The following is a 21,277-nucleotide window of genomic DNA, read 5'->3' on the forward strand; positions in this document are numbered from 1 at the left end:
TTGTAAGCGCTTTGGCTGTATCTCAGGAGGTTTATCTTCCACTGGGTCTTTTTTGTCATCTCCGTTAACTTCTTTGGGTGTGTCCACCATGTATACGTTGTAGGAGGAGGTGGCCGTCCAGCACCCGGTAAATGGCGGGCTTTGGGCCTGCTCCTCTTCGGCATCGTCGTCCATACCATCGATGTCTCCGTAGTCATAGTAGAGCATGTCAGTTAGATCTTCGACAGTGGCTATTAAGTGGGAGGTGGGTGGGAAGCGAAATTCCCCGTCATCAGCCCCCAGTTCAAGCCGGATATAATTCAGTAGTGAGTCCCTTGCTAAAGAGAGGGTCTTTAATGAGTTTAGCACATTGCCTAAAGGTGAGTGCCGGAAGATGTCTGCGGAACTGAATTTGACGATCGGCGCCTGGTAAGGCTTGATGGACGCGGATGCATGTAGTTTGGAACCAGTGGCCGGAGATGAATCCGGGGGTCCGGTAACACAGACCCCGCTCGAGGTTGGGTCTGTGTGCGGCTCCAATGCCGCTGAGTCTGCGGCTTCCGTGGCGGGGTTAAGCTTCCCGTCTTCGGATGGCACAAGCTGCTCCGGATCTAGGGCCAGAGCACTTACAGGCACGATCTCCTAGGTATGGTCCGATGACAGATTTAGGTCATGTTCATCGCGGTGGCAGGGAGCGGCTGCCATGGGCTCAAATCCGTCGAAGATCAAGTCCCCACGGATATCAGCGACGTAGTTCAAGCTTCCAAACTTGACCTGACGACCAGGGGCGTAGCTGTCGATCTGCTCTAGATGGCCAAGTGAGTTGGCCCGCAGTGCGAAGCCGCCGAATATGAAGATCTTGCCAGGGAGAAAGACATCCCCCCGGGCAACATTGTTGTCGATCATGGATGGAGCCATCAAACCTTCTGATGATGGCACAGCGGAACTCTCAATGAAAGCACCAATGTCGGTGTCAAAACCGATGGATCTCGGGTAGGGGGTCCCGAACAGTGTGTCTAAGGTTGATGGTAACAGGAGACGAGGCACACGATGTTTACCCAGGTCCGGGCCCTCTCTATGGAGGTAATACCCTACTTCCTGCTTGATTGATCTTGATGAATATGAGTATTACAAGAGTTGATCTACCTCGAGATCGTAATGGCTAAAACCCTAGAAGTCTAGCCTATGCGATTATGATTGTCCTCGCCTCTACGGACTAAACCCTCTGGTTTATATAGACACCAGAGAGGACTAGGGTTATACAAATTCGGTTATAGAGAAAGAAATCTTCATATCTGAATGCTAAGCTTGTCATCCACGCCAAGGAGAGTCCCATCCGGACACGGGTGAGAGTCTTCGGTCTTGTATCTTCGTAGCCCATTAGTCCGACCCATGTCCAACAGGATGGACGCCCGAGGACCCTTTAGTCCAGGACTCCCTCAGCGCCCGCTCCTCCTGCCTTCCTCCCGCACTCATATATGGAAAGGGGGCGCGGCTTGGGAAGTCCCCAAGTAGGATTCAGCCCTACTTGGGGCGCCCGTTGGCCTCTCCCCTCTCCCCTACCTATATATTTGTGGGAAGGGGGCACCTAGCACAACCACGACAATTGCTTAGTCGTGTGCGGTGCCCCCCTCCACCGTTTACACCCTCAGTCATATTTTCATAGTGCTTAGGCGAAGCCCTGCGGAGATAGCTTCACCATCACCATCACCACGCCGTCGTGCTGCCAGAACTCATCCACTACCTCATCGTCTTGCTAGATCAAGAAGGCGGAGGACGTCACCGAGCTGAACGTGTGGTGAACGTGGAGGTGTTGTACGTTCGGTACTCAATTGGTTGGAGCGCGAACAAGTTCGACTACATCAACCACGTTAAAAAACGCTTCCGCTTACGGTCTACAAGGCTACATAGACACACTCTCCCCTCTCGTTGCCATGCATCTCCTTGATAGATCTTCCATGTGCGTAGATTTTTTTGTTTTCGATGCAACGTTCCCCAACAATGAGATGTTCCAGGAGTTGAAGTTAATTTTGAGAAAAATTCCTGGACCGAGAGGTATGAGACCTCCGATAAGTTCTATGCTCGCAAAATGGAGTAGAAGGGGTCTGTCAGTGAGGACATACTTAGAATATATGGGTATTACAACTGTCTGGCTGAGTTGGGAGTTGAGCTCCCGCTAGAGGGGTCGCTGACATAGTTCTTCAATCACTACCACCTAGCTACAAGAACTTTGTGTTGAACTATAACATGTAAGGGATGAACAAGTCAGTCTCCGAGCTATTCGCGATGCTGAAAGTCACTGATTTAGACATCCAGAAGGAGCATCAAGTGTTGATGGTCAATAAAACCACTAGTTTAAAGAAGAGCAAGGGAAACTTCAAGAAGAGTGGCAAAGCAATTGCTCCTCCTCCCATGAAGAAAGTCAAGGCTAGACCCAAGCCGGAAATTGAGTGATTCTATTGCAAGGGAACTGGCCACTAGAGGCAGAATTGCCCCAAGTATCTGGCCGACAAGAAGGGGGCCAACACCAATGAAGGCATATATGATATACATGTTATTGATGTGTATCTTACCAACTCTCGTTCTAGTTCCTGGGTATTTGATACTGGTGCGGTTGCTCACACTTGCAACTCTAAACAGGCACTACGGAATAGAGGAAGGTTGGCGAAGAATGGAGTGACGATGCTCGTGGGAAATGGTTCCAAGGTTGATGTCATCGCCTCAGCACACTCGCTCTTCGATTACCATCGGGATTAGTGATAAACCTAAATAATTGTTATTTAGTGCCTGCGTTGAGCATGAACATTATACCTGGATCTTGTTTAATGCGAGACGGATACTCATTTAAATCAGAGAACAATGGTTATTCTATTTATATGGGTAATATCTTTTATGGTCATGCATCCATTGTGAGGGGTTTATTCTTATTGAATCTTGATAGTGATCATATACATGTTCATAATATTAATGCCAAAAGATGTAGAGTTGATAATGATAGTACCACTTTCTTGTGGCATTGCCTCTTAGGTCATATTGGTGTAAAGCGCATGAAGAAACTCCATGCTGATGGACTTTTGGAGTCACTTGATTTTGAATCACTTGACACATGTGAACCACGCCTCATGGGCAAGATGACTAAAACCCCGTTTTCCAGAACAATGGAACGGGCAAGTGACTTGTTGGAAATCATACATACTGATGTGTGCAGCCTGATGAGTGTTGATGTGCGCGGTGGATGTCGTTACTTTCTCACCTTCACCGATGATTTAAGTATATATGGGTATATTTACTTGATGAAGCATAAGTCTGAAACGTTTGAAAAGTTCAAGCAATTTCAGAGCGAAGTTGAGAATCATCGTAACAAGAAGATTAAATTCCTATGATCTAATCGAGGGGCAGACTATCTGAGTTATTTATGAGTTTGGCAATCACTTAAGACAATGTGGAATTGTTTCATAGCTGACGCCACCTAGAACACCATAGCATAATGCATGGTGTGTCGAACACCGTAATTGTACCTTATTGGATATGGTGCATTCTATCATGTCCCTTTTCGATCTGCCACTCTCGTTATGGGGTTACACATTAGAGACATTTGCATTCACTTTCAATAGGGCACCATCTAAGTTCGTAGAGACGACATCATATGAACTATGGTTTGGCAAGAAACCTGAGCTGTCATTTCTTAAGGTTTTGGGTTGCGATACTTATGTCAAAAGGATTCAACCAGAAAAGCTCAAACTCAAAGCGGAAAAATGCGTCTTCACATGATACCCAAAGGCTTCGGTTGGGTATATCTTCTATCTCAGATCCGAGGGCAAAGTGTTTGTCGCTAAGAACGGGTCCTTTCTCGAGAAAGAGTTTCTCTCGAAAGAATTGAGTGGTAGGAAGATAGAACTTGATGAGGTTGTTGAACCTTCACTTCAACCAGAGAGTAGCACAACGCAGAAAAATGTTTTTGTGGCACCTATGTCAGTTGAAGAGGAAGCTAATGACAGTGATCATGAAGTTACAGATCAAGTTACTATCGAACCTCGTAGGTCGACAAGTGTACGTACTACTCCTGAGTGGTACGGTAACCCTGTCTTTGATGTCATGTTGTTGGACAATGATGAACCTACGAGCTATGGAGAAGCAATAGTGGGACTGGATTCTAACAAATGGTTAGAGGCCATGAAATCCTAGATGGGATCTGTCGGTGTCAAAACCGGCGGATCTCGGGTAGGGGGTCCTGAACTGTGCGTCTAGGCCGGATGGTAACAGGAGGCAAGGGACACGAAGGTTTACCCAGGTTCGGGCCCTCTTGATGGAGGTAAAACCCTACGTCCCGCTTGATTAATATTGATGATATGGGCAGTACAAGAGTAGATCTACCACGAGATTGGAGAGGCTAAACCCTAGAAGCTAGCCTATGGTATGATTGTTGTTCTATATGTTGTCCTACGGACTAAAACCCTCCGGTTTATATAGACACCGGAGAGGGTTAGGGTGACATAGAGTCGGTTACAATGGTAGGAGATCTACATATCCTTATCGCCAAGCTTGCCTTCCATGCCAAGGAAAGTCCGTTCCAGACACAGGACGAAGTCTTCAATCTTGTATCTTCATAGTCCAGGAGTCCGGCTGAAGGTATAGTCCGGCTATCCAAACACCCCCTAATCCAGGACTCCCTCAGTAGCCCCCGAACCAGGCTTCAATGACGATGACTCCGGCGCGCAGATTGTCTTCGGCATTGCAAGGCGGGTTCTCCTCCAAATTCCGTGTACCTGTTGAATAAAGTCCGATTTCTTGTAAATGTTGCGCTCCTTGGCTTCTACGCCCAATAATGGTCGTCTCCCACGTCTCAAACGAATATGAAAAGTCTGAGTGTTTTTACATCCACACCCCTAGCCGTGTAAATGAGCCGCCCATTTAAGGGGACGAGGATTTAGATCCAAACCACACCTTCTCCCCTTCGCGAGTGTTCATCAGAGCGCATCCGACAAAGGTCCATTCCACCATGGCCAGCCGTCGCAACTCCTCCTTTCGCCCTTCCAGCCCTCAGCCTGGATATTGGGAGAGATGCTCTATCCCACATAGCGAGCTAGTGACGCTCCAGACCAAGGGATTTCTCCGCCCGGCCTATATGGTCCCGGTTCGAGCCGGTCTTGCCATCTATAATGGCCGAGAGCAAGCGGAGAGTGCCCCTAATCCCTCCAAAGGAGAGCGGGTATGCCTTGTCCCTTATTTAATAAGAGGGCTCAGATTTCCAATCCATCCGTTTCTCCAGGGGATCCTGGAGTTCTATGGCCTCCAGCTACACAATCTTACGCCTGCCTCCGTATTGCATATCGCGGGCTTCGTAGCCCTTGAAGGAAATATGCCCTAGAGGCAATAATAAAGTTATTATTTATTTCCTTATATCATGATAAATGTTTATTATTCATGCTAGAATTGTATTAACCGGAAACATAATACATGTGTGAATACATAGACAAACTTAGTGTCACTAGTATGCCTCTACTTGACTAGCTCGTTAATCAAAGATGGTTATGTTTCCTAACCATGAACAAAGAGTTCTTATTTGATTAATGGGATCACATCATTAGGTGAATGATCTGATTGACATGACCCATTCCATTAGCTTAGCACCCGATCGTTTAGTATGTTGCTATTGCTTTCTTCATGACTTATACATGTTCCTATGACTATGAGATTATGCAACTCCCGTTTGCCGGAGGAACACTTTGTGTGCTACCAAACATCACAACGTAACTGGGTGATTATAAAGGAGCTCTACAGGTGTCTCCAAAGGTAGATGTTGGGTTGGCGTATTTCGAGAATAGGATTTGTCACTCCGATTGTCGGAGAGGTATCTCTGGGCCCTCTCGGTAATGCACATCACATAAGCCTTGCAAGCATTGCAACTAATGAGTTAGTTGCGAGATGATGTATTATGGAACGAGTAAAGAGACTTGCCGGTAACAAGATTGAACTAGGTATTGGATACCGACGATCGAATCTCGGGCAAGTAACATACCGATGAGAAAGGGAACAACGTATGTTGTTATGCGGTCTGACCGATAAAGATCTTCGTAGAATATGTAGGAGCCAATATGGGCATCCAGGTCCCACTATTGGTTATTGACCGGAGATATGTCTCAGTCATGTCTACATTGTTCTCGAACCGTAGGGTCTGCACGCTTAACGTTACGATGACAGTTATTATGAGTTTATGCATTTTGATGTACCGAAGTTAGTTCGGAGTCCCGGATGTGATCACGGACATGACGAGGAGTCTTGAAATGGTCGAGACATAAAGATTGATATATTGGATGACTATATTCGGACACCGGAAGCGTTCCGGAGAAGTATAGGATAAAACCAGAGCACCGGGGGGTTACCGGAACCCCCCGGGGGGTTAATGGGCCTCATGGGCCTAAAGTGGAGAAGAGGTAGGGGCTGCCAGGGCAGGCCGCGCGCCCCCTCTCCCCCTAGTCCGAATTGGACAAGGAGGGAGGGGCGGCGCCCCCCCTTTCTTTTTCTCCCTCCACCTCTCCTAGTTGGACAAGGAACGGGAGGGGAGTCCTACTCCCGGTAGGAGTAGGACTCCTCCTGCACGCCTCCATAGGGCCGGCCGCACCCCCCCTTGGATCCTTTATATACAGGGGCAGGGGGGCACCCTAGAACACACAAGTTGATCCACGTGATCGTTCCTTAGCCGTGTGCGGTGCCCCCTGCCACCATATTCCACCTCGATCATATCATTGTAGTGCTTAGGCGAAGCCCTGCGTCGGTAGAACATCATCATCATCACCACGCCGTTGTGCTGACGGAACTCATCCCCGAAGCTTTGCTGGATCGGAGCCCGGGGAGCGTCATCAAGCTGTACGTGTGCCAAGAACTCGGAGGTGCCGGAGTAACGGTGCTTGGATCGGTCAGATCGGGAAGACGTACGACTACTTCCTCTATGTTGCGTCAATGCTTCCGTTGTGGTCTACGAGGGTACGTAGACAACACTCTCCCCTCTCGTTGCTATGCATCACCATGATCTTGTGTGTGCGTAGGAAATTTTTTGAAATTACTACGTTCCCCAACAGCCCTCTGCGAGCTGTTTTCTGGGTGTTGAGGCTCATTTCGGGCTATGGAAAGAGCTATTCTGCCTTGTGCCCCATTCTCAGAAGGGGTCAATAGATCAAGTGGGCGGAGCCGAAGTGTGGCGCATCGCCGGGACCGGATATCTATCCGGAACCCCAAAGAAGGCGTCCGAGGACTAGCCTTCGGAATGGTTTTACATAGAGGACGTCCCGCTGCGGGATACTGTCCGGATCGGCTTCCCTGAGTTCGACAGTGCTCCACTAAAGAAGCGCCTAAGTTGGCGTCCACGGAGCCCTCAGAGGGAAAGTGACAAGGACATTCTTTACCTGATGGGCCGGATAAGATTGTTAGCTCATTCCGGACTGACCATGATCGGGGTCATGGCCGCATGCATCATGCGAGGGGTGCAGCCGCTACAGTATAGAGGCCACCCCATGTGGGACTTCAACAGGGAGGACGACGCCACCCGCTACGGCTGTAAGGGGCTGGATTCGGCTGCGGCTCTAACAAAGACCTTGTCCGCTTTGTACAAGGGAGAAGAGGAGGAATTTCTCCGCGTCGACCCACAGGGTGGATATTCTATGTACAATCCCCCAAGCTGGGTAAGCGGTCACATTTACTTGCCCATCCGTTTTATATTACCATTGTTAAATATTCAATCTAACGACTTCAACGCAGGAACTACGCCAGGCTGTTAAAGAAATAAACAGCCCTCCTCCACAACCCGAGGACCCAGGACGGTCCCTCGACCCGGCCTCTCAAGAGGATCCGGACTTATCTGTGGAGCTGATTGATGGAGTGTTCCATCAATTGAGCAAGGACAACGCCTTGGTGGCCATTACGGCTGATTACCCAGGGCTAATCCCGGCCTCCCAGATAACTGAGATCGAAGTCCCAGTACCCCGAATAGGGGTCCGCCCTCTCGTGTTTTCAGTTTCCTGATTACAACTGAGCTTTGTAGGGGAGGTTTTTGAGACGGGAGGCCGAACCTGCGGCGACAAGCCAACGAGGGGCCGCAGGGCCCCGTGGGCAGAAAAGAGGTGCAGTCCGGACCGAGGAGTCAGTGCAAAGGTATGGCGTGCCCCCTTATCCCAGGTGTTATACCTTCAAGGAATATTAACACTCGTGCTCTCTTCAGGACAAAGAGACCGCGCCGGACTATATCCGGAGAGGCTGCCAATCGCACCTCCACCAGCCAGGCTCCAAAGCCTGGTCCGGAGGCGGAGGCGAACACAAGGCGCGCACCAGACGCTCCTCCGACGGAGGATGTGGACAGGTTGTCTGCCACCAACTCTGAGGTGGAGAGTGCCATGAACCACAGGCGTCGCCGGACAATTCTTCGCGACGCTTGTTTCTCCCAAGAGGCATTAGATGCCTTCAATTCGGGAGATGCGTACCTCCGTGCCGCTCAAAATGGTCTAGCCAGAGCCACGGAGCAATATGTAAAAGACATACGGGTAAGAAAATTTTGGTAATTATATATATACCAGTAGCCCCCGAGACTTGAAACAGTTAGAATAACTGATTTAAGGATCATTTGTTATGCAGGTTCTTACAGAAAAGAATTCCCTACTGTCCCAGGAGCTGGAAGAGTGCAAAGCCCAACTTGAGGCCGCACTAGCCGTAGCAGGGGAGCCCAAGGAGACCCCCTCTGGTAATATACGCTTCGAAAGATAAGTATTTTGTGAAGCACGGCATGGGTGCGAATCTGACAAATGAAATTGCAGATGGCGCCGGATTGAATCTGGAAAGGCAACAACTCCTACGCCAGCTGAAGGCTGGTGAGAAGGTGCTGACAAAGGTGAGGCGGGAGAAGAACGATCTCCAAGATGCCAACACCAAGCTGGCCGTCGACCTGAAAGATGTTCGTGCCCAGCTGTCAGACTCCGTTAAGGAGAATCAGCAGCTTCGGCGCGGCATATTTAGTAAGTGCTTGAACGAACCTTTGAAAAAAGTTCAGCGGGGAAGTCGACTAACAGAGTAATGTCTGTAGGTGTGCTAACAGGTCGTCCTGCAGAGGAGATGCCCGGTTCTACGGGTGACCTTCTTCCCGAGCTCTCGCAACTGCTCGAGCGAGTTCGGCAGGCGATGCAAGGCGTCGCCCAGGCCTTGTGGCCATCCATCTCCATGCCCGAAGGTCTTGGAGAGCTTGCGGAGAAGCTAAAGGGAGCACGGCGGCGCTTCCTATTGTGGAAGATATCGGCCTGCCGTCAAGGTGCTAGGGAGGCCTGGGCCATGGTGAAGACGCTGTACACAAAGGCTGACCCCAACCACATGGCCGAGGTCCGTCCTGTGGGGCCTGATGGGAAGGAGATCCCTATAAGCTTAGTATACGGCCAAGTAGAATTGGCCGCAAAGTATTCCCAGCAGGACTATAAATTAGACAGCCTATTAGATGGTATTGAGGAGGAATACAATCAGTCAGAATGACTATGTAATTTAATTGACATTTATAATGCCTTCTAGCTGGATTGTAGATCGTTTTTCATGGCCGACCTTTTCGCTTCAGCCTCGGGACCTGACGGTCCGGAGTGTGTCCGAATTCCCATGCGATTATATAAGAACCGGGGAATGCATGGAGACCAGGCGTAGGGGTCATTAGTGCGTGAATAGACAAGTGCCCGACTAGTTATGTTATATTACATGGTTAGTAAGAAACATCTTCCAGGGAGAATAGTTCCGTTTGGGGTTCCTTTCCCTGGGAGGCATGCCCCCATTCTGCAAAAAAGACGCGAGAAAAAGCATCTGGGGGCGCATAAATAAATAAGTGAAAAGATCATCTTTTAGGTCACCGATCGAATATTCCCTTAAGAACGCTAGCTTTCGGCTTCACCCAGTCTGAGGTACACATCCAGCTGATCCGGCAGTAAGAATCGCATAGGTGCTCCCTTTACCGCCTAGCCGAATAATCGGGAACGTAGGGGTAAGCACAGGAGCTAGGCAACCCAGCTTGGCCAAAACTTAAGTCATATCGATGCATATAATGGTGAAATAAAAGGTACATGCGGAACTGTAACACATCTGTCGGGCATGAAGCCCGTATAAATAAGCTTCTGTTGAAAGAAGCCCCCAGGTTTAATGAGTGCGAATAGCACGTCATTTGATGAGCCTTTAAAGGCTATAAGAGAAAGGAAGGGGAGAAGGAGAGAAATGTAAGACAGACAGTATATAAAAATGGACAGAGGAAGGAGACGAACACAGAGTCCAGCGCTAGGCATAGAATCTTTGGAGACGGGCTACGTTCCATGGGTTCGGCTCGAGTCGGTTATCCGATGCATCTCGCAGGCGGTACGCTCCACCAGTCAGGACTTGGTCAATTATGAAGGGACCTTCCCACTTGGGCTTGAGTTTGTCCTTTTTCTTGTCCGGCAGGCGTAGAACTAATTCGCCAACGTTGTAATTTTTGGCATGTACTTCTCTGCTTTGGTATCTTCGAGCCTGCTGTTGATAGAATGCGGAATGGGCTTTTGCCACATCACGCTCCTCCTCCAATGCGTCCAAACTATCCTGCCGATCGAGCTCGGCTTCTCTTTCTTCGTACATGCGCACTTGAGGTGAGTCATGAATTATGTCGCAAGGCAAAACTGCCTCTGCGCCGTACACCATAAAGAATGGTGTGTATCCGGTGGTGCGATTCGGCGTGGTCCGCAGCCCCCAGAGTACGGAGTCGAGCTCCTCTACACAGTGCGTGTTAGATTCCTTGAGGGACCGCACTAATCTGGGTTTGATGCCGCTCATGATAAGACCATTTGCACATTCGACCTGGCCGTTAGTTTGTGGGTGATAGACAGAAGCATAATCGAGCTTGATGCCCATGTTTTTGCACCAGAGTTTTACCTCGTCGGCCGTAAAGTTCGTGCCGTTATCAGTGATGATGCTGTGGGGGACGCCGTAATGGTGTACAACCCCGGATATAAAGTCTATTACCGGTCCGGATTCGGCGGTCTTAACAGGCTTGGCTTCTATCCATTTGGTGAACTTATCCACCATGACCAGTAAGTATTTTTGCTTGTGGGTTCCGCCTTTAAGGGGTCCAACCATGTCAAGCCCCTAGACCACGAAGGGCCAGGTGATGGGGATAGTTTGGAGGGCGGTGGGTGGCATATGGCTTTGGTTTGCAAAGAGCTGGCAACCGATGCATCGTTGGACTAAGTCCTGGGCGTCTGCCTGGGCCTGTCGGCCAATAAAAGCCTGTACGGAAGGCCTTGCTTACAAGGGACCGAGCTGTAGCGTGATGACCGCCGAGTCCGGCATGAATTTCAGCCAGGAGGTTCCGCCCTTCCTCTTCGGAGATGCACCTTTGAAGGACTCCGGTAGTGCTTTTCTTATAAAGCTCTCCCTCGTGGACTTTGTAGGCTTTGGGTCGCCGCACTATGCAGCGTGCCTCATTTTGGTCCTCGGGGAGTTCCTGCCTAGTAAGGTAGGCGAGGAATGGTTCTGTCCACGGGGCGATGACGGCCATTATTACGTGGGCTGAAGGTGTTATTTCATTGGCAGAGCCTCCGATTGTGTCAGGATGTTCGGCGTCGGGCAATGCGGTTGGGTCCGGGCTGTTATTGTTCGGCTCCCCTTTCCATACTACGGATGGCTTGAACAGCCTTTCCAAGAAGATGTTGGGGGGGGACTACATCGCGTTTTGCGCCGATGCGTGCCAGGACATCTGCCGCCTGATTATTTTCCCGGGCTATATGGTGAAATTCATGCCCTTCGAACCGAGCTGACATTTTTAGGACGGCGTTGCGGTAAGCTGCCATTTTTGGATCCTTGGCATCGAAGTCTCCATTTATTTGGGATATTGCGAGGTTCGAGTCCCCGCGCACCTCTAGGCGTTGAATGCCCATGGATACTGCCATCCGGAGACCATGTAAAAGGGCCTCATATTCGGCTGCATTGTTGGAGTCTGTGTACATAATCTGGAGTACGTATTGAACTGTGTCTCCTGTGGGGGACGTCAAAACGATGCCAGCCCCTAGTCCGGCCAACATCTTGGAGCCATCGAAATGCATGATCCAATTTGAATATGTGTCGTACTCTTTAGGGAGTTCGGCCTCCGTCCATTCTGCAACGAAGTCGGCCAAAACTTGCGACTTGATGGCTCGCCGTGGCTTATAAGTTATGTCGAACAGGAGGAGCTCAATGGCCCATTTTGCAATCCAGCCCGTTGCGTCACGGTTGTTTATAATATCGTTAAGTGGTACTTCCGAGGCTACTGTTATTGAACACTCTTGAAAGTAGTGTCGTAGCTTCCGGGATGCCATGAATACCGCATACGCAATCTTATGATAATGCGGGTACCGTGATTTGCATGGAGTGAGGACAGTGGACACATAATAGACCGGCTTTTGAAGGGGGAATTTGTGTCCGTCCGTTTCTCGTTCGACGACGAGCACTGCGCTTACAACCTGATGTGTTGCTGCAATGTACAATAGCATTGGTTCGCCAATGTTTGGCGCGGCCAGGACTGGGTTTGTTGCCAATATGGCTTTTATTTCGTCGAGTCCGGCCGTGGCTACATCCGTCCATTCGAAGTGTTTGGTGCGCCGAAGGAGGCGGTAAAGGGGTAGGGCCTTTTCTCCCAAGCGGGAGATAAAGCGGCTTAGAGCCGCCACGCATCCGGTTAACTTTTGTATTTGTTTGAGGTCCTTTGGGATATCCAGTTGCGACAGAGCTCGGATCTTGGCTGGATTTTCTTCAATTCCTCTACCGGATACAATGAAGCCCAAGAGCTTTCCGGCTGGAATGCCGAAAACGCATTTTTCTGGGTTGAGCTTGATGTCGTATGTTCGGAGGTTATCAAATGTGAGCCTCAAGTCGTCTACTAGAGATTCGACATGTCTTGTTTTGATGACCACATCATCTACATATGCCTCCACTGTTTTGCCGATCTGGTTTGCCAGACATGTCTGAATCATTCGCTGATATGTTGCGCCGGCGTTTTTGAGCCTGAAGGGCATTGTGTTGAAGCAGAATGGTCCGTATGGTGTGATAAATGTTGTTGCGGCTTGGTCTGATTCTGCCATCTTGATTTGATGGTAGCCGGAATATGCGTCGAGGAAGCACAACGAATCGTATCCTGCGGTAGCGTCGATAATTTGACCGATGCGGGGGAGGGGGAAGGGATCCTTTGGGCAAGCCTTGTTAAGGTCTTTAAAATCAACGCACAGGCGCCAGGATTTGTCCTTCTTTGGTACCATCACCAGGTTTGCTAGCCAGTCCGGATGTTTTATATCTCTGATGAATCTAGCCTCCAATAGCTTTGCTAGCTCCTCCCCCATGGCATGTCTCTTAGGTTCGGAAAAACGCCGAAGAGCTTGTTTGACAGGTTTGAATCCTTTTAGGATATTTAAGCTGTGCTCGGCTAGCCTGCGTGGGATTCCTGGCATGTATGAAGGGTGCCAAGCGAAAATGTCCCAGTTCTCTCGTAGGAACTATCGCAGTGCGGCGTCTACATCAGGGTTTAACTGTGCCCCGATGGAAGCTGTTTTATTGGGGTCCGTTGGATGGACCTGGAATTTGACTATTTCGTCCGCCAGTTTAAAGGAGGTGGACTTGGATCTTTTGTCGAGTACCACATCATCCCTATCCACCATGGAGCGCAGCGCAGTCAGTTCCTCAGCCGCTAGGGCTTCGGATAGTGCCTCGAGGGCCAGTGCGGCTGTCTTGTTTTCGGCGCGGAGTGCTATGTCCGGATCACTAGCGAGAGTGATGATCCCGTTAGGCCCGGGCATCTTGAGCTTCATGTACCCGTAATGGGGTATTGCTTGGAAGATTGTAAACGCTTCCCGACCTAGCAGGGCGTGATAACCGCTGCTAAACGGAGCCACATGGAACGTGACCTCTTCGGACCTGTAATTATCCGGCGTGCCGAACACCACATCGAGTGTGATTTTTCCTGTACAGCGCGCTTCCCGACTGGGGATTATTCCTCTAAAGGTTGTGCTGCTTCGCTCAATGCGGTTCCAGTCTATTTCCATTTTTGAAGGGTTTCCTCATAAATGAGCTTCAATCCGCTGCCGCCGTCCATGAGTACCTTGGTAAGACGAAAGCCGCCCGCTATTGGACTGAGGACCAATGCGGCTGGTGCTCGGGCTGTTCGGAATTTAGGTTCATCACTGGCGTTAAAGGTAATAGCCGTGTCACTGCATGGGTTTATTGTTGCTACTTGGTAGACTTCGGCAAGGCTGCGGAGTGTCCTTTTTTGCATATTATTTGATGTGAAAGTCTCGAAGACTGTTAATACCGTATTGGTGTCTCTGGGGTGGCTTTCTGTGGCCTCCGGAATTAGGAGATCTTCGCCAATTTTAGCCACCTGCCAGAGTATCCAACATGCTCTAAGGCTGTGAGTTGGTGTGGCATCCTCTGTACTGTGAATTTTACAGGGTCCATTAAGCCATCCTTCTAGTACGATTCCATGCCCGGTAGAGGGGTTTTGCTTTTTGGTGTTTGACCCTGGTGTCTGGCGATGATGCACCCTTTTATTTCGAACTGGGTTTGTATTCAGGGCTGGATCGTCCCAAAATTTTATTTCGGTTTTCCAGGCGCTTTCCATCGCACAGTACTTTCGTACAATGGACGCCAAGTCAGCGAAGCGTGTAATATCACGGCTACTTATGGCGTTGAGGATTCCCTTGTCCGTGCAATTATTGCAGAAGATTGAGATTGTGTCTTCCTCGCGGCAGTCCCTTATCCTGTTCCTAACGAGGAGGAATCTGGCCCAATAATGATGTACTGTTTCTTCGGGCTCTTGCCTGATTTGGGATAGATCGCTTATGTTCGGGTGGGTGGGTGGAATTAAATCCGAAGCCTCGCCCAATTTGAGGCTCAGAGGCCGAGGAATTTCCGAACTCGAAAATTTGGATTCCTGGATGTTGTCCAATGAATCCAGCCCGTCGCCTGACTCTAAGTTCAGGTCTTGAGTGATGTCCTCCCCTCGGCGAGTATCCGGCTTGGAGGGATCGGGAATCCGGACGTAGCTAGTCCTTAAGATAGATGAAGGGTCGCCGCACTGTCCCTCTACCACGGCAACGTGATGGGTGACTTGGGGAGAGTTAATCTCTCTCAGATCGGGTTTAGGCCCAATCTGGTCGTAATTCGTAGCGACTCCCAGGGCGGCGATGCGATCCAAGAGCTCGTTTATGGAGGAGAGCTCCATTGGATCTACCTGCTCGGCGAGTTCCGAGCTGACATGAAGATTGTTTTCGATGGCTCGAGAGGTCATCATCGGTGCAGAAGCCGAACAGGCGGTCATAAGAAAACCACCTAGCCGGAGGGTTTGGTCGACAGCCAAAGCACCCTTAGCAACGGTGCCGTCTTTAAAGATGGGGTGAGGCATCCTTCCTGATGGCGACGACACAGAGGAACTCTCAATGAAAGCACCAATGTCGGTGTCAAAACCGGCAGATCTCGGGTAGGGGGTCCCGAACTGTGCGTCTAGGCCGGATGGTAACAGGAGGCAAGGGACACGAAGTTTTACCCAGGTTCGGGCCCTCTTGATGGAGGTAAAACCCTACGTCCTGCTTGATTAATATTGATGATATGGGTAGTACAAGAGTAGATCTACCACGAGATCGGAGAGGCTAAACCCTAGAAGCTATCCTATGGTATGATTGTTGTTCTATATGTTGTCCTACGGACTAAAACCCTCCGGTTTATATAGACACTGGAGAGGGTTAGGGTGACATAGAGTCGGTTACAATGGTAGGAGATCTACATATCTGTATCGCCAAGCTTGCCTTCCACGCCAAGGAAAGTCCCTTCCGGACACGGGACGAAGTCTTCAATCTTGTATCTTCATAGTCCAGGAGTCCGGCTGAAGGTATAGTCCGGCTATCCGAACACCCCCTAATCCAGGACTCCCTTAGGATCCATGTAGGAAAACAAAGTGTGGACTTTGGAAATTTTACCTGAAGGGCGAAAGGCCATTCAGAATAAATGGATCTTCAAGAAGAAGATGGACACAGCCGGTAATGTCACTATCTATAAAGCTCTCCTTGTGGCAAAGGGGTTTTCACAAGTTCAAGGAGTTGACTACGATGAGACTCTCTCACCCGTAGCGATGCTTAAGTTCGTCAGAATCATGTTGGCAATAGCTGCATTTTTTAATTATGAAATCTGGCAGATGGATGTCAAAACTGCATTCCTTAATGGTTTCTTTAAGGAAGAGTTGTATATGATGCAACCGGAAGGTTTTGTTGATCCAGAGAATGTTGACAAAGTGTGCAAACTCCAGCGATCCATTTATGGACTGGTGCAAGCATCTTGGAGTTGGAATCTTCGCTTTGATGAGGTGATCAAAGCGTTTGGGTTTATACAAGTTTTCAGAGAAGATTGTATTTACAAGAAAGTGAGTGGGAGCTCTATAGCATTCCTAATATTATATGTGGATGGCATATTGTTGATTGGAAACAATATAGAACTTTTGGAAAACATGAAGAATATTTCAACAAGAGTTTTCAATGAAAGACCTAGGAGAAGCTACTTTCATATTAGGCATCAAGATCTATAGAGATAGATCGAGAAGCTTAATAGGACTTTCACAAAGCACATACCTTGATAAGATTTTGAAGAAGTTCAAAATGGATCAGTCCAAGAAGGGGTTCTTGCCTACTTTGCAAGGTGTGCGGTTGAGGAAGACTCAATGCCCAGAGACTACAGAGGAAAGAGAAAAGATGAGTGTCATCCCCTATGCTTCTGCCATAGGCTCTATCATGTATGAGATGATGTGCACAAGACTAGATATCAGCCTTGCCATAAGTATGGACGTAAGGATTCAAAGTGATCCAGGAGTGGAACACTTGACAGCGGTCAAGAATAACCTCAAGTACCTGAAAAGGACTAAGGAAATGTTTCTCGTTTATGGAGGTGATCAAGAGTTTGTCATAATGGGTTACGTCGATGCAAGCTTTGACACTTATCCGGATGACTCTAAGTCTCAAACCAAATAAGTATATATTGGTAAGCTAGTGCAGTTCCAAGCAAAGCGTGGTAGCTGATTCTACATGCGAAGCGGAGTACATAGCTGCCTCGGAGGCAGCGAAGGAAGGTGTCTGGATGAAGCAGTTCATGACAGATCTTGGAGTTGTGCCCAGTGCACTGGACCCAGTGACTCTAGTCTGTGAAAACACTAGTGCCATTGCTCTGGCCAAGGAACCAAGGTTTCACAAGAGGAGCAGACACATAAAGCGACGCTTCAATACCATCTGCGATGCGATCAAGGAGGAGGACATAAACATTTGCAAAGTACATATGGATCTGAATGTTGCAGATCCGTTGACTAAACCTCTTCCACGGGCAAAACATGATCAAGACCATAACTCTATGGGTGTTAGATTCATTACCATGTAATACTAGATTATTGACTCTACACTACTGCAGGATGCTGTAACGCGACACTACGATCAAAGACCCTTCAACGAAACTGTGTGTGATGCATTAATCGCAAACGGTGGTGTAAAAAACGTCAAAAAGGTGCAAAACGTTTGCGATGGCGGAGCCATCAAACACGGTTCAGATTTTAGTTGTGTGTGTGTGATGCAAGGTATACGGTTCAGTTCAATTAACTATTTGCGATGAGGAGGAACAAAAGAAACGGGCAGCCAGATGAAGGTGTGTGTGATATATAGCATACGGTTCACTCGGATGAACTGTTTGTGATTAGGCAACACAAAATAAACTATCAGCCAGATCAAGGTGTGTGCGATATACGGCATGAAGTTCACTCAGATGAACTGTTTGCGTTGAGACAAGAGAAGAGAAACGGTTGAATATAACAACATGTGTGTGATACGCGGCAAACAGGCCTGTAATCAGAAATGTGTGCGAAGACCGATAATAACACAGAGGTTGCTGCTAATAGGACGCGTGTGTTGTGCGATGGGATTGCATACAAAACAACATACACACATACACATACACACACACACACTTATAAGGACATGGTTGCATAACCAAATTAAACATCCACTTACATCTTGACTTAAGGGGGGAAGACCATAGCTCTCACTTTGCATACGGGTGTTCTATCTAAAACGTTTGTGATCAAGAGCTACATAAATCCTGCTCGGCACATTTTCTCTTGGCTTCCTAGGGAAGCTGTCGGTTTGCATACGGGTGTTCTAACTAAAACGTTTGCGATCAAGAGCTGCACAAATCGTGCTAGGCACATTTTCCCTTGGCTGCATGGGGAAGTTGTCAGTTTGCATGCGGGTGTTCTAACTTAAACGTTTGCGATGAGAGTTTTATATTTAAAAACTGTATTAAACTGCGGCTTGGGCGCCATTAATGGAGAGGATGCAAGCAAGGCGGGCGGCCATGGAAGTCAAAGGGCTCGCTTCTCGGTGAGCCTGCGCGGCGTACAACTTGCACACTTCCCGGTGAGCCTCTGCATTGGAGTACAGCTCGCACGCATTCCATTTAGTCATGCACTTGAGCACCTGTCCGCATGGCACCTCCTAGCCATTAAAAGAGCGAGGTGTGGCGTCACGTGAATGCTTAACAGAACGCACACAATTTAAATTATACAAAACATTTGAGATGTTACAGTGGCAGCTATTTGTTTCAAAATGCCTTCATTGGTTGTTATTCGAGTGCGCCTTCCCTCAAAATGGACATGAAAAATAGCACAACATGTCGGGTGCCATTCCATTATAGCATGCCAAGTTTCATGAATTTCGGACGAGTTTTGGATTTACTAGAACTTAAAAACAAAGTATCTCAATGTTTTTCGGTAATCAACAGTGCCCTGGTGTTTAAAATTCATTCCCATTTCTTGCATGGGACCTAAGCATGCACCAAAGGACACATATTTGATTTTTCAACCAATTTATATGAACTAGAGCATGTGCATGTAGTTCAAATTTGAATTATGCACATAAAATGCCTAGAAAACCCAGTTAATGTATAAAAATGTCCAAACGAACCCCGAAAAATTCTAAAATTAAACACAACACTCATGTTATTCTATGTTGACACTAGAAATTTTTTGAAAGCAATAAGAGGCAACGGATATTGTTTCGTCCCCAAAGGTGGCACGTTCCCTACCGAAACCATCTCGCTTGTTGTGAGTAGCTCTGGTTTGTGAGAAGTTTATACCCAAACCTGCCCCACATGGGGCAATTTTTTTTACCGCGGCACGTTGATGCCGCTCCACGATAGCATGCCAAGTTTCATGAATTTCAGAGGAGTTTTCGATTATTAGAATTAAAAAACCAGGTATATCAATGTTTGCGGCCGAGTGACAGTGGGAGGGTGTTTAAAATTCATTCCCATTTCTTGCATGGGACCTAAGCATGCAGCGAAGGACACACATTTTATTTTTCAACCAATTTATATGCACTAGAGCATGTGCATGTAGTTCAAATTTGAATTATGCACATAAAATGCCTAGAAAACCCAGTTAATGTATAAAATGTCCAAACGAGCCCAGAAAAATTCCAAAAATAAACATAACACTCATGTTGTTCTATGTTGACACTAGAAATTTTTTGAAAGCAATAAGAGGCAACGAATATCGTTTTGTGGCCAAAGGTGACACGTTCCCTACCGAAACCATCATGCTTGTTATCAGAAGCTCTGGTTTGTGAGAAGCTTATACCCAAACCTGCCCCTAATGGGACAAAAAATTTACCACGACATGTTGATGCCGCTCCATGATAGCATGCCAAGTTTCTTGAATTTCAGACGAGTTTTGGATTTACTAGAATTTAAAAACCATGTATCTCAATGTTTGCGGCCGAGTGACGGTGACAGGGTGTTTGAAATTCATTCCCATTTCTTGCATGGGACCTAAGCGTGCAACCAAGGACACATATTTTATTTTTCAACCAATTTATATGCACTGGAGCATGTGCATGTTGTTCAAATTTGAATTATGCACATAAAATGCCTAGAAAACCCAGTTAATGTATAAAAATGTCCAAACAAACCCCGAAAAATTCCAAAATTAAACACTCCTGTTGTTCTATGTTGACACTAGAAAATTTTGGAAAGCAATAAGAGGTAACGAATATCGTTTCGTCCCCAATGTGTCATGTTCCCTACAGAAACCATCACGCTTGTTGTGAGAAGCTCTGGTTTGTGAGAAGCTTATACCCAAACCTACCACAAATGGGACAAAATTTTTACCATGACATGTTGATGCCGCTCCATGATAGCATGCCAAGTTTCATGAATTTCAGATGAGTTTTGGATTTACTAGAACTTAAAAACCAGGTATCTCAATGTTTCCAGCCGAGTGACGGTGGCAGGGTGTTTGTCATTCATTCCCATTTCTTGCATGGGACCTAAGCATGCAACCAAGGACACATATTTGATTTTTCAACCCATTTATATGCACTGGAGCATGTGCATGTAGTTCAAATTTGAATTATGCACCGGAAATGCCTGCAAAACCAAGTTAATGTATAAAAATGTCCAAACGAACCCTAAATAATTCCAATTTTTTTGACGACACACCTATAGTCGCATATTCACTGCAGATAAAAGTTCTAGCAATTCAAACACCATCCTTTGCAGCTATGACCCCATTATGTAATTCAAATCAAGAAGAAAAATCAAGTAGATCACACACAATTTATTATCACCAACTATGTGAGATGCAGCACAAAATATCTTGGAGCACCATCGGAGTGTCAAGCACACTAGCCCGCTCCTCAAATATCATTTCACTGTTCAATCGGCGCCAGTGAAAGATGGGGACGTGGACCCGCGTCGTGAGGGCAACTTCGATGATAGCGCAATGTGCGTCCGGGCGGCCAAGGCAACCCAAACGGACGATGTTGCTTCCCAGGCGGCAGCAGCAGCATCTGCCTTGGGGATAGCAATTGGCGAGAACGGCACAACAGCTGTTCATTCCGCAGCGGCGGCCTTAGCCCTGATGGAGGCCGCCCACGACCATGTCGAGGCCGTCCACGCCTAGCTCGTGGCGGTCATCACACAAATCGAAGCTTCTCCAACAACAGTCAGCAACCCACGGCCGAAGAGTTGGCAATCGTAGAGAGCGTTCGAGCAGCCGTCCGTTCCTACATGGCATACCTTGCCATGACGGAGCCCGCCAAACACCAGATCGCCTCCGCCCATGCCCAGCTCGTGGCAGCCTATTCCAAAGATATGGCAGACGCGGATGGTGGGATGCTTGCCGAGTATGGTGCGATAGATGCCATGGAGCCTCTCCCCCAGGAGACCATCGGGCGCGAGCTGGACATGGAGATGGCGGCGGAGATCG

The sequence above is a fragment of the Triticum urartu genome, chromosome 3A (genome assembly GCF_056163025.1).
Source record: "Triticum urartu cultivar PI428250 chromosome 3A, HENAU_Tu73, whole genome shotgun sequence".
NCBI classification, from domain to species: domain Eukaryota; kingdom Viridiplantae; phylum Streptophyta; class Magnoliopsida; order Poales; family Poaceae; genus Triticum; species Triticum urartu.